A 13,743-nucleotide genomic window follows, 5' to 3' on the forward strand; every position below is an offset into this window, starting at 1 on the left:
TCTAGAGGTCTTCGTTTTAGGAGGGGCAGCTGTTCCTCCTCTAGCAATGTATATTTTCCTGTCTGGATTTGTGCTTGTGTGTGTGTTTGTTTATTGAATTATTTTCTAATACTTTTAAATGACTTCCTTACCCCAAAAGTGTCACTCTGGACTCTTCTCACTCTATATTGGCATGTTTTTGATTGGTAATTTTCTTTGTTGTAGATCACTGATTAGTGTACTAAGTTCTTGTTAATTTATTAGAGTTAGTACAGGGTTGTATACTTGATGTTAATTTGTGGTTAAAAAAAAACCTTTTTAGGCTTCTTTTCAATGTAGTTTTTATATTTTATTTATTTTTTATGTGTTTAAGTGTATTATCTGCATGTATGTAACTGCTCCCATGTTGTACAATGTCTGAGGAAGTCAGAGTAGCATGTCAGATCCCCTGGAACTGGAGTTAGCTACCATGTGTGTGCTGGAAGCCTGCAAGAATAGTTAGTGCTCTTAATTGCTGAGCCATCTCTCCAGACCCTAAATGTAGTTGTTTTTCAGAAATTTCCTTTTATTGAATTTTTTGTATATTTCATTCAGAACGGCTCAATCTTAATCATTTTTATACCCCCATTCCTGTCCCCACTGGCACCCTCCCATAGCCCCCCTCTCCCCCGACCCCTGTGGAGCCCACCTACTCTTTCAAGGCCCACTGGGTTGTCAGTGGGCTCCATCGGCCACCCAGTGAAAGTCCATGCACTGAGTCTAGTCAGCCGATCTAGAGTTCCTTGTTTTAGGAAGATCAGCTCTTCTTCATCTAGCAACAATCAGTTGCCAACATTCTGTCAGATATGATTGAGGTCTGCTGTTCATTTTCCCAGTTCTATGCTGGAGTTTTTCTGCCTGAGTTTGTATAGGGCTTGTATATGCTGACACCATTGCCATAGGATCATATGAGCAGGTTCCCAGGAGCTTGTAGGGCTCTGTTTCCATATGGTTCTACACCTCCTCTCTGGCTCTTACAATCTTCCCGCCCCCTCTTCTGCAATAGCCCCTGAGCCTGGGGTGGGTGAAGTTTAATAAATGGATCCCATCCAAGGACCAGTGTTCAGCAGACTCTTGATCTCTACACTTTGGCTATTTTTGACCTTTTGTGTTTCTGGCCCTCTGCTGCATGAGGGAGCTTCATTACTGAGAACTGAGAGATTCATTAGTGTCCTCTTCATTACCCCTGTTCTATGTTCCATGATCCTTAAGTGTAGAGGTTGCATTGTAGATGTGTCATTTAGGCCTGGGTAAGTCATAGACAATGTCCGTGTGTGACTAGTTGTGGTACTTGATAATAGTCTCTGACTGTTGCAAAATGAGCTTCTTTGATGAGGGATGACTGGGGTATTTGTCTGCAAGTATAAGGATATGTGTTTTGCACATAGTAAGAAATCACAATAGTCTGGCAATGTGACAGTTTGGGGGTTCTCTCTAAGATCTATGGCCACTCCAGCCATGTATATTAGGTTATGTTTACAGTACCACACTTGAGATGTAACTAATGACACTGTGGAAAGAATGTGCTGGCTTCTCATTTTAATGGCTAACGTATACCTCATTCCTTAGCTGTGTTGAAATCAACCTTAAAGCACTTGAGTAGAACATTCATAGCACCTTGCCTTAAATGGGAGGATTCAGATTGCCAGTTTTGTTTTACCTTCCATCAAACACATAAAACAGGAGTGCTGGAGTCCTTATCCAGAGGATCTAAGTATGTATATGACTGTAACCTCTTGAGGGTCTTAGAATTAAGTATCCTTTCACAGTCTCAGTACTTACTGCTGCCTGCTTGTGCTGAAAGGGCATTTATCTTTACTCATGTGGTGATGTCTGATAACTCAGTTATATTTATCATACTCACACCACAGTCAAGAAGATTTAATACAATACATCAATCTACCTTAGATTTATTTTGTGCTTCCGTTTTGATTGCTTGATTTGGTTGATAAACAGAGCACCATTTGCTGACAAAAGAAAATGAGTTGGGTAAATAGTCTATATTCATACATTTGGATTTTTTGTACTTTTAAAGATTAATTAACCAGCAAACTAGTTAAGCCTCTGGTCATTATAAATCTTTGTTTCAGATCATAAGGTTTTGTTCTGAAGCCAATGTATAGTACAGATATTTTAATGCTAATAATCTTACATATATCTTTGCCATTACTATTTTAAACATGCACAGACAGGTATTACATGTCTACAGATGTGTGGTTAAAAGTATAGACTCTAGAACTTTTCTTTCTGCATTTAAATACTTTTGCTTTTCAGAGCTTTATCCATTAGGACTTAAGTTTTAATTTTAAATGGCTGAGAATAATGACCACTGTAATTCAGGGTAGCCTTAAATTTCAGCAGAGGGGAGCCTATAGAATCCATTTGCTCTCCAGATTTCCCAAATATCTTTTGAAAGACTTAGAACATCATTCTTTTATTAGTGACTTTAAATGTGGCATTCTTTTATCCCTCTTCAATGACATTTGATTCTTCTACATTAATATATCTTTTTTCAAATTACTGTATGGTCTTTCTGGTGGTTTCCTGTAGGTATGACCAATTTTAAGTTGTGGCTTTTAACAGTTTATTCTTAGGTTTGGAGATCACAGAACAAAGAGCATTCAAAACCTGGGCAAAAAGTAAGTAGATTTCGATATTCTTAAAGAACTTTCTTATTAATCTAAGTTGATTGGCTGTGTTCTGATTATTTGCACTGTAGTTTGCATGCAAAGAGAGTGTCAAGACACATTTTCATATTAAATTTAAAATGCTATATTTTATGCTAAGTATTGACAGCTACATATTTTTCTCTCTTTCATTTGAATAGCTGCTTTGAACAAATATATCCATTTATTTCATTATCATCTGAAGAGTATAAGAACACTGTAATGGTGATAGATTAAATAACTTTTCCTGATATTTCTTTTCCCCAAATTTTCAGATATGTAACAAAGCACATATTTCCTTCTGAGTCATGCTGAGTAGACATTGCAAGCTCTCCCGAGTATAGCAACTCAAGTACCCAGGCTGCTATTTCAGCACGTGCTTCTTCAATGATTGCAATTTAACATAGGAAAGGAAGAGAGCCTCGATCCTGCCGTTTACATGGTTTACATTTCATTCCCTAAAGCAAGTTGTGTGAGAACCTCAACTTTAAATGGTGAATAAGTGTTATCAACCCTCTACTGAGAACAAGTGGAAGACAAGAACATTTGGGACTAACAGAATAACCACTAGGCATAACATAATACACATTCAGAAAATAATTTAACAGTTTTCATAAACCAGTAACATATCTAATAGGCCACAGATATCAATGAATACTGTGAAAATGTTTGTAATTGATGCTTGAGAGGATATATTTATTGGCATGGCCAGATTATTGGGAGTCAGGGAGTTATTGAAATAACTCCCCGTGAACTGGAAAAAAAGGTGTAGACATTGTATTATGTAAAAAGAAAACATAGAATTGCTGCCAAATAAGAAAAGCACAGTAACTTCTGAATAATCCCTTACCCAGGCTGTGAAGATTTATAAGCAGTATTCCAGGAGACTTAAATCAGACTGCATTTCTTTACTGAGATCTCTGTATAATGTGATAAATATTATTTCTTCGGAATTCTCCATTGCTCCGGCTCATCTTTGCAGTAGCAAAATCAGGACATATACTGATAAAGGGAATTGCTTTAGATTCACTGGAATAAATATCACCTTGTAACATTAATTTTAGAATGATTCTTTTTCCCATTTAGCACATCTAGTTCTTGGATAAATGATGAATCTGTTATCTGGGAAGGAAGCAGGGTAGATAAAGAGTTATATTCTGTGCAGAATTGAAAAGTTTCATTGCCCATTTTCAGACCTTTAGAGGGCAAATTCATATTGCTTTGTGCTGACATTCTCTTCAAGCAATAATCCACTTTACCATGAAAATAGAGCAAATGAATCTAAATCATTAAAAATGTTGTTATAAAAGAGATTGAGATGATGCAGATTGGTTCCTAACCATTTGGTGCTTCAGAAAATTCTAAACATTTATTACTGCCATGGTTATGTGCTGCGCTGTTCAGTAAAATGACACCAACATTTTATCTCAAGCAGTTAGAGAAGAATGCATTTAAAATACATTTATTGGACATTGTACTGAAAATAAAAGGCTTTAATAATGCATGCAATGGCGTTATCATACATAATGACTAATAAACAGCAGTCAAAAGAGTATATGGGAAATGACCTAAACAATAACTTTCTCTCGCACTCTAGTGTATACCCTTTAAAATAATAGTTAGATGATCTTCCTTCCTTCCTTCATTTTTAATTTTTAAAAATATCTTATCATTTTTATTTGATGTGTATGCATGTAATGCCTGCATGTAGATAAGTGTACCCATACCGTGCAACGCCTGAGAGAAGAGAAGAGGCCGTCGGATATCCTGGGACTGGAGTTACAGACAGTTGTTAGCTGCCATGTGGGTGCTGGGATTCTAATGTGGGTGTTCTGCAAGAACAACCAGTGTTCTTACCTGGAGAGCCATCTTCCCAGCCCCTTTCTTTCTTTCTTTCTTTCTTTCTTTCTTTCTTTCTTTCTTTCTTTCTTTCTCTCTCTCTCTTTCTTTCTTTCTTCTTTCTTTCTCTCTTCTTTCTTCTTTCTTTTTTTGGTCTTTTTGATACAGGGTCAGCTTTTAGCACCAGCTGGCCTGGAACTTGCTATGCAGACCAGGCTAACCTCAACCTTCTAGTGATCCACCTGCCTCTACCTCTGAGTGCTGGGAGTGAAGGCGTGTGCCACCAAGCCTGACTTTTGAAAGAGGGTCCCTCTTTTACAGTAAATGAATGTTTGTAGTTAACTAAATGAACAAAAAGTTGATAAAGAGGTGCAACCACAGTTTTCATGTGTCAGATGTTAATGTATTTTCATTTTTGAACTTAATTTTGTACACAGCACCGTCATACACAAATTAAAGAATCAAAATCAGTACCTGGAGAAAAACAAATACTGTTTTCCCCTTAAGTGTTTAAATTGTTTTAAGCACAGTGCTCAGGATTTTTAAAATTCCAAATAGCTATGTGAATCTGTTAGTGAGATACATTCTTGATGGCAGTAACATCAGAGAAGTAAGCTGGCTTTGTGTCCAGAGCTGTATTGTGAAAAATAAGGTTGATTTCTAAAATAACACAAAGTCTGTAGGACAGGGTCTTTTAACTGTTTTTTTTAATACAGGGGCTGAATAAATATCTGTATGTTAACAAATACAAGTTCAGCATATTTCTTATGAAATAGGAAGAAACTACTGACATCTTTCATTGTAAAGTCCAATCAGGCAAGTCATGATGGTTAAACTGTAAAAGATGATGCATACTTCACAGCTCACAAGAGATTTATTGTGCATAAAGTAGACTTTTATGACCCTGGGTGAGATTGTGCTTCAGTCTTGGACATATCCCCTCTTTATGGCCATTAAAAGTTATTGAGTTAACTGTTCATTATATGGTTTAATCTACACTTTTACATTTGTTCTACTTTTAGGAGGGCTGAGGCAGTTAGGTTAAAATAAAAGCTGTGTCAAAACTTTCAGAATATTCAAAGTTTGACCTTAGTGTAAATGTGCTTGAAACTCAGAGGTTACAGGAATTGGATCGCAGTCATTCTCCAGTTATACTTAATGCAAACATCTTTACTACCCCATTGTTGACTCAAATGCTAACCTCAATGCTGTTTTGTTATAAAGGAGAACTTTCTAATTTAAATTAAGCCTCACATGATAACTCTTTTTCTTTGTAGATAATGCTTTCTGTACTCTTTTTAACATAACTTTGTATACCATGATTTAAGGATTTATTCTCATGTAAATATAGAAGAAAACTACTGCAGAATATTATCATGTGTAATATAGTCATGTAATCTCATATAATATAAAATTAAAGCACTATGGGATTTATTTTAAATGTTATCAATTATCCACTTGGAATTGGCTACCTGCATCAGATCTGTCCACGATGGAGTCGACTCTCACACTGACGCACATTACTCACATAAATCTTATATCCAAAATAGAATAAATGAAAGCATTACCATTAAACTGTAGCATACCTAGATGAGAATATCCAAATGTTAAGGATAACTTTACATCTATATATATGTATACTTTTACATTCTATATGTGCATACTTGTGTATAAATATTTATAAAACAGAACAGAAATTTATATGGAATAGTTGCCAAAATTTGCAAACAGCGTGCAGCTAATCGAGAAAAATAGCAATCCAAATGATTAGCATGTTAATTTGATGTTTAAAATACACGGGGTACTCAGTGCTCCTTCCTTCAGATTCTGTGTCTCTGGAATGGAGGTGGTTTCCTGAAAGGACAGCTACCTTCCTAAGTATTTGCCACGTGGTATTACTGAAACTTACTAGACCTATGCCAAACATTTAACTGGGTTTTCTGGATTCTTCTGCTCAGCAACCCTCATGTCTACGTTTCCCCATCGATGTGGCCAGAAGAGTTAATTTTTACTTGCATGAAAACTCAACCCTTTCTTTTTTCCCATTACCATTTCTGTTGTTGCTGTGTTCAATCCTGTTTTGGATCTATCTCATGTGTATTAGTCAGGGTTCTCCAAAGAAACAGAACCGAAAGAATGAATATATATGTATAGGGATTTATCAGCTGAGCTCACAGGATAGAGTCCAAGTAGTCCAACAATGGCTGCATCACACTGGAGAGGCTGAGAATCTGTAGTCACTCAGTCCACAAGGCTGGATGTCTCAGTGGTCCCAATCTGGCACTGAAGGTCTGACAAATTCCAAAAGATCAGCTGGTTTTCAGTCTACAGCAGCAAGATGAACTCACCAGCGAGAGAGAAGGCAAGCAGCAAGAAGCCAGGCGTTCTCCTCTGCCTTGGCCTGTTATACTGGCTGCCATCATAAGGTAGCACCCACATTTAGGGTGTGTCTTCCAGCTTCAGATGATCCAATCAAGAAGATCTCTTTCATTTTAGTTAATCCCAGATCCAGTCAAGCTGACACCCAGGATTAGCTATCACACTCATGTAATATTTGCTCTCTTAATTTCTGTCTCAAATCACATTGCCATAGCACCATAACATCATGTGAGTTGACTGGTGGTCTTTTTCTCCTTCTTTCTGACATTCGTCTCTCTGTTCACACATCTTTCATGGTCACTACATCTATCCATCATTGCTCTATAGATTTAGCAGTTTTCTTGTGTCTACATCGTCTCTATCATATTTTTCTTTTGTGTATGGGGATCTTAGACTCTAAATGCAATGTTAATTGAAGTGGTGATAGCAAATGATCTTGGCTCATTATTTTTAAAAAATTGTTTTTAGTTCATGTGTATATGCATATGTGTTTATCTGTGTGTATGCCACCTGTGTACCTGCAAAGGCAGAAACAGGGTGTCAGATCCCCTGGAGGTGGACTTACAAGGTATTTTGAGTCATGACACTTTGGTGATGGCAATTAAACTGGAGTTTTTGGAAAAGGAGCAAGTAATTTTTAACAACTGAGCCATCTATCTAGGCCCGATTTTCTCCTCCTAAACCCAAAGGGAAAATTTTTGGTATTTCAAAATTGAATAAATTGTTAAAATTTTATAGTCAATTTCCACTTGTGACCGAATAAGGTTTTTTCTAGGCTAATCATTTTAATTAATTTACAGAATATTTGAAAGTTACTTTTGCTGACTTTATTGCTAGTACAAAAGCCTCTTTATTAGTTTAATATGATAAACTGCAATGGTTTAATTTTCTGATGTCAAGCAAATTGTAAAATCCAAGGTCAAATTCATTTGCTTATGAACTTTAATCTTGTCATATATTATTAGATTTGATTTATGAATATTTGGTTTGGAAACTTTTCCTCTATGTCCTTGAGAGTTTTTGAGATACAATGAACTAAGTCAACATAAAATTCTAAAATACTCTTATTTTTCATGGGGATATCCTCATCTGATTTTGTTACTGAGGTAATGATGACATGATAAAAACAAGGTGAGAAATGCTTGCTATTTTTGGCTTTATAATGCATTTTACTTAAATTGTTCTCTTTATAGAATCTTTAGAAGAAACAGTTTTAATGTCCTCTGGAATTAAATTTTTCTCCTTAGAAATATTTTAATGGCGAGTTGGAGCTGATGGGATAGCTCAGTTGTAAAGAACATGCGCTGTTTATGCAGAGGATGGAGATTCAGTTCCCAGCACCCACATAGATGCTTACAACTGCCCATAATTTCAGCTCCAGGGTATCTGATCTACTCTTCTGACCGTGGGGGTGGTGCACATGCATGCTTGCAGGTAAACACTCATAAACATAAAAATAAAAGCTGGAAGGGAGGGAGGTTTTGACTTCATAAGAACATATCATATTCAAGTATGAAATTCTCAGTCAATAAATTTAAAAACAGAAGAAAAATTTTTGTGTGTGGATAGATAGATAGATATATAGATAGACAGATAGATAGATAGGTAGATAGATAGATAGATAGATAGACTATATATAATAAAGATGAAATAAAATAAAAATTATTAAGATTTTGGTCAGTTAAAGTTAACACTATCTCATAGTGGAACATATAAGCAGAAAATGTTCTAAAAATAGTAACAAAAAAGGTGCTTGGTAGTGAGACAGACCAGTGGGACCCATCTCTTCATGGGTCTGAAGGGATGTTAAAGCATTGTAAAAACTTAAAATAACTGTTACTGATAACAATGAGCTCTATAAGTTTATATTATAAGCAAAGATATATTTACTGATGAAATGTAGTAATTGTGCTTGGCTCAGTTTTATAAATTTTCTAAAAATTGCCTCTATTTCCCCAAAAGTTTTAGAAGATAATGGTTCAGTGCTAAGCTGTGAAGACTCATTCTTAAAACCTTCTGGGCTTTTCCAAGTGCAGCAAGAGATGATCACAAAGCCTTCCTCCCCCGTCCCCTTCCCCATGTACACTTGATGCACAGTCAGGGAGCGTTAGTCTTGCTTTTCTGTAAGGATCCACATGCCTGGCATCTCTTCAAGCTTTCTACGGACGGGTCCGTGTCAGAGAACTGGAGCCCATAAAAATAATTGTTTTCTCACTGTGATTGTGTCTCCAGTCCTGTGCTTTTTATGTTGTCCTCCCTTATAGTCCACCACGAGGCTGGGGTCATGTGAGGGCCCCTCATCAATGTGACAAAACTCACTTATGTATGGATCCATACTACCCTGAGGCCTTCATTTTATGTGAGAAAATCAACATGATAGAGTTGGAGATTTCAATGATTTTAGACTCCTTGTGACACCTTAGTAAGTTTATATAGGTTTAACTACATTTTGGGGTTCCTGTGACAATCTGCTATTCCAACACCTATCAGCTGAGTTCCGAGTTCCAACTTACTTGGCTTGGCTTACCGCCTGATAAATGTTGTGCATGGTTGTCTGCGTGTATTTGCATATATGCAAATATATTAAGTAACATCTAGAAGTTGTGATGATGTTTCCTTTTGTTCTTGCATCAATTTAACAACATTTCTGTGTCTTGTTCTTCTATTTCTATCAATGATTCTTCCTAGAGGACATACTGATTTTTCAATATCCAACTTTTGCTTTTACCTATTTTTGTTGGTTTTCACATGAGTCTCAATCAAAATTTTAAAGTTGCTCTGACATTTTAGCAATCTCCTCTAATTCTGATTTTACTATTTTTTTTAATTTTAAGGAATGGTTTTAATGTGGTTACAAAGCAAATTTGAAACATAATAAAGAATTCAGGATATAAAGAGTTAAATCATAGATTAAGCAATTTATAAGGAAGTGAATAAATTGCTTTGGGAAGACTGAATTTGCAAAACATTTCATACAGAACACCTCAAACAATCTTGATCATTTTCATAACCCCGTCCCCACCAGCACCCTCCATAACCCCCTGCCCCCAAATGGAGCTCATATACTCTGTCATCCCTGTTAAGGTCCACTGTGTTGTCAGTGTACCCAGCTGTTTCCCAGTGCAAGTCTCTCCGCTCAGTCTAGCCCGCCTATCTGGATTTGAAAATGTGAAATTCCCTAGGGTTTCTGATCTTGATTATAAGCAGAGAAAAGCTATTACATTTGACTTTAAATATTAGTGCTTCATTATTTCTTAAGTATCCTGTCATATTTCAATAACTATCTGCTAAAGAGATATTAAACAAAATTGGAAAATCAAACTAGACAAGAAAAAAATGAGACACATGTCATAAACTATAAAGCTTAGATATTTCACAAATGGGCCACTTAAATGTTGTAGTAGGTTAGATAAGCATTCTCTCATGAATTCCTTTTATAATCTGTCAAAGATCAATAAATGCACCTAACATTTGCTACTTATTTCTTATCTAAACATGCAGCATAAATTTCAATGTCAATTAATTCAATAATAATCTTGTCTAATGTTTCTTATAATATTGCAAATGGAAAATATAGAAACTGATTTTCATGTCTTTGAAAAGGAACAATGTATTCTATAATGAAATGGAGTTCTTTTTTAAAGGTTAAAAACTCATTCAATTTTGTCTTACAGGACTTATACTGAGTTCAATATTGTATAACTGTATTAATTCAACTGTGAACCTAGAAACTAACAGCTACTTGTGAAAGAGATGTACTCTTGCTCTGGAGTGTGTTGCTAAATAAGTTAAAGCTGTAATGAAATGCTTCTTCTAACCATGTAGTTATTAAAAAATTTTAAAAATGAAAAAAAGTATAACTTTTATAGTGTGTAACACCTTGCATTTTTATCTTTGGACGTCAATTTCACATTAATCTTTGTTTGGGTGATTATTTTTGCTTTTGATGAGAAGAATACAGTGTGATAAATGAAAAGATTTGTCCAAAGTGATTAAATCAGAAAGCAGTGAAAAATGTAAGCCAGAAAAGCATTTTCATACATTCTGTTTTTATTGTATTGTATTTTATATTATTATTGTATTTTTTTTTGTTTCTTTTGAGACAGGGACTCCCTGTAGCCCCAGCTGACATAGAACTCGCTATGGAGACCAGGCTGGCCTTGAACTCACAGAGATCAGCCTGTCTCTGCCTCCTGAGTGCTGGGATTTAAGGTGTGCGCCCCATGCATGGCTCATTTTGAAATGGGTATTTGAGAAAGCTTTATGCCCACACTGTTAATGCCAATATTATAAGAATTCTGTGTAAAATAACTATATTATTGCTCTATGCCTAAATAAGCAAACTATCTAGTTGAAATAAAGTACTGAAGAAATTATGGGATAAGTAGGTTGGTTTAGAAATTAGCTGAATAGAGAAGATAACATGAAGGAACTCAGATATTAAAAATACTTACTGAAAAGGAATTTCAGTTATCACCGATGTTCTCTGGGAAATCGTTTAAGTTTCTTAAAAATATTTGTAAAACCTTAGAATTTGATAGGAGCTCAAAGAAATTAGATAATAATGGCAGACATGAAATTGGAGGGCAAAGGAGTAGGGAGGGAGTAGAGAGGGGAAGGGGACCCTAAATATAATCAAAACACATTGTATGAAATTCTGGGATCAATTTAGAAAACACAAAAACAACATAATTTTAAAATTTGTTCTTAGTAATATATTGGAAAGTGCATTACCCTTCTTGTTGTTGTGCCAAAAACCTGGCAAAATACGCTTAAGGAAGGAAAGGTTTACTTTGACCCACAGTTTGAGAGTGCAACCCGTTATGGGTAGGAAAACATGGTGGTGGGAGTGTGAGGCAGCTGGTGACACCGTGTCAGCACTCAGGAAGCAGAAATGAATGTGGGACGCATTTCACTTTCTACATTTTATTCAGTCTGGGGCTCAGTCCTTGGGATGATGCTGCCCACACCCAAGATGAGTCTTCTCTCCACAATTAAACACTGTTATAACACACACACACATACACACACACACACACACACACACACACACACACACACACAGAAAAATACACAGGCACATATGTGTTACCATGGTGGTTTTGAACCTAGTAAAGTTGAGAATGAAAAGCCAACACGACAGAGATCTTAATAATTAGACCAAAGCTAATTAATTTTGTTTCTGTACAAGCCATCAACATTGATTTCAAAACATAAATCCTAAAGGGCAAAGAAAGGGTGAGAAGCCCAATGCTGAATGTGTAGGACACACACTGTACTTAGATTTCAGGTAAAATATTGGTGTACGCTTGTTTAAATCCACAAGAAATGCTAATGGTATATATCTCAGGCATTCTAATGCATACAACTTCATTTTATTTAGCTTATCAAGCAAATAATTATAACATGCGCATATTCTTTTCAAACTCTTTCTAGCAATTAGTAGGCACATCCTGAAACCTTTTTCTTTTCATCCTCTTCACACACTTAAATATGTATGTGTGTGTGCATGTGTGTGTGTGTGTGTGTGTGGTAGATTCAAGATTTCCAGAAATCATTTCTACATTTTATTCATTATCATTAGATTTTTTTATTGAACTTTTGTACATTTCATACAACAGTTCTTACTCAAATTAAGAGCTCCTTTCCCATCCACGACCTCACATGCCCCAGACCAGGCGTCATGTATTCTGCTCCAATTCATGGGAGGGAACTTTGTTGTCCTTTTCCAGTACAGATGTGTAACAGGAGCAGTAATTATGCCACAGCTGGGTGCTACCTGCCTTGAAATTTCCTGTTCAATTCTTCAACTCATCATTTCTGAATAAAGCTGACTCAAGTTCTCAGGATACAGGCAGAATACAGCCAGGTTATTTATCAGACTACAGAATATCATGAAAGCTATTTTCTAATAAGGCCTCTGTCTCTGATGGTCTTTTATTAGGCTTCTGGTCTTCTAACTCCCATCAGAATAACCTGTTAAACTCTGCTTAAAGTGTTGTGATTGTCTTCTAGCTCCAAACTCCAAAGCCTTCCACATTACAACCCAGCTTCAAAAACCTATGAAGGTCATGACCTGGTTTACCACACCCAGGCCTTGCTTTCAGTAACTATTTCTGTATTATATACTTTTATCACTGCTGTGGCAAAATGCCTGATATAAGCAAGTTAAGGGAATGATTTGGGCTCAGAGTTTGAAATACATCAATTGTGGTGCTGAACTCAGCAGCACGGGCATAACACAGCTGGTCAAACTGTATCCACTGGTCACACTGTATCCACTGGTCACACTGTATCCACTGGTCACACTGTATCTACTTGTCACACTGTATCCACTGGTCACACTGTATCTATTGGTCACACTGTATCTACTGGTCACACTGTATCCACCGGTCATGCTGTATCCACTTGTCACACTGGATCCACGACAGAGAAGCAGAAGGAGATGAATGCCCCTGCTCAGGAGGCCACCTCCTCTTTTTATCTAGTCATGGAATGGTGCCACCCACATTGAGGATAGGTATTCCCACCTCCATTGACCTAATTTAATAAATCCCTCCCATACACACCCAGAGACTAGTCACACAGGTGATTCCAGATCCTCTTAGGATAACAGTCAAGATTAATCATCACATAAAGATAAAATAATCATGACAAAAGATGAGACAAAACCAAACTTCATGGTAGCAATGATAAATGATTTAAAGTTCTGCACTAACTTAGTGACATGATTTTGTATCTCTGTGTATTCTAAATATGATAGATGGTGATAGATAGATAGATAGATGATAGATAGATAGATGGTAGATAGATGATAGATAGATAGATAGATAGATGATAG

This window comes from Nannospalax galili, unplaced genomic scaffold (genome assembly GCF_000622305.1).
Source record: "Nannospalax galili isolate Female #2095 unplaced genomic scaffold, S.galili_v1.0 scaffold1064, whole genome shotgun sequence".
Lineage (NCBI taxonomy): Eukaryota > Metazoa > Chordata > Mammalia > Rodentia > Spalacidae > Nannospalax > Nannospalax galili.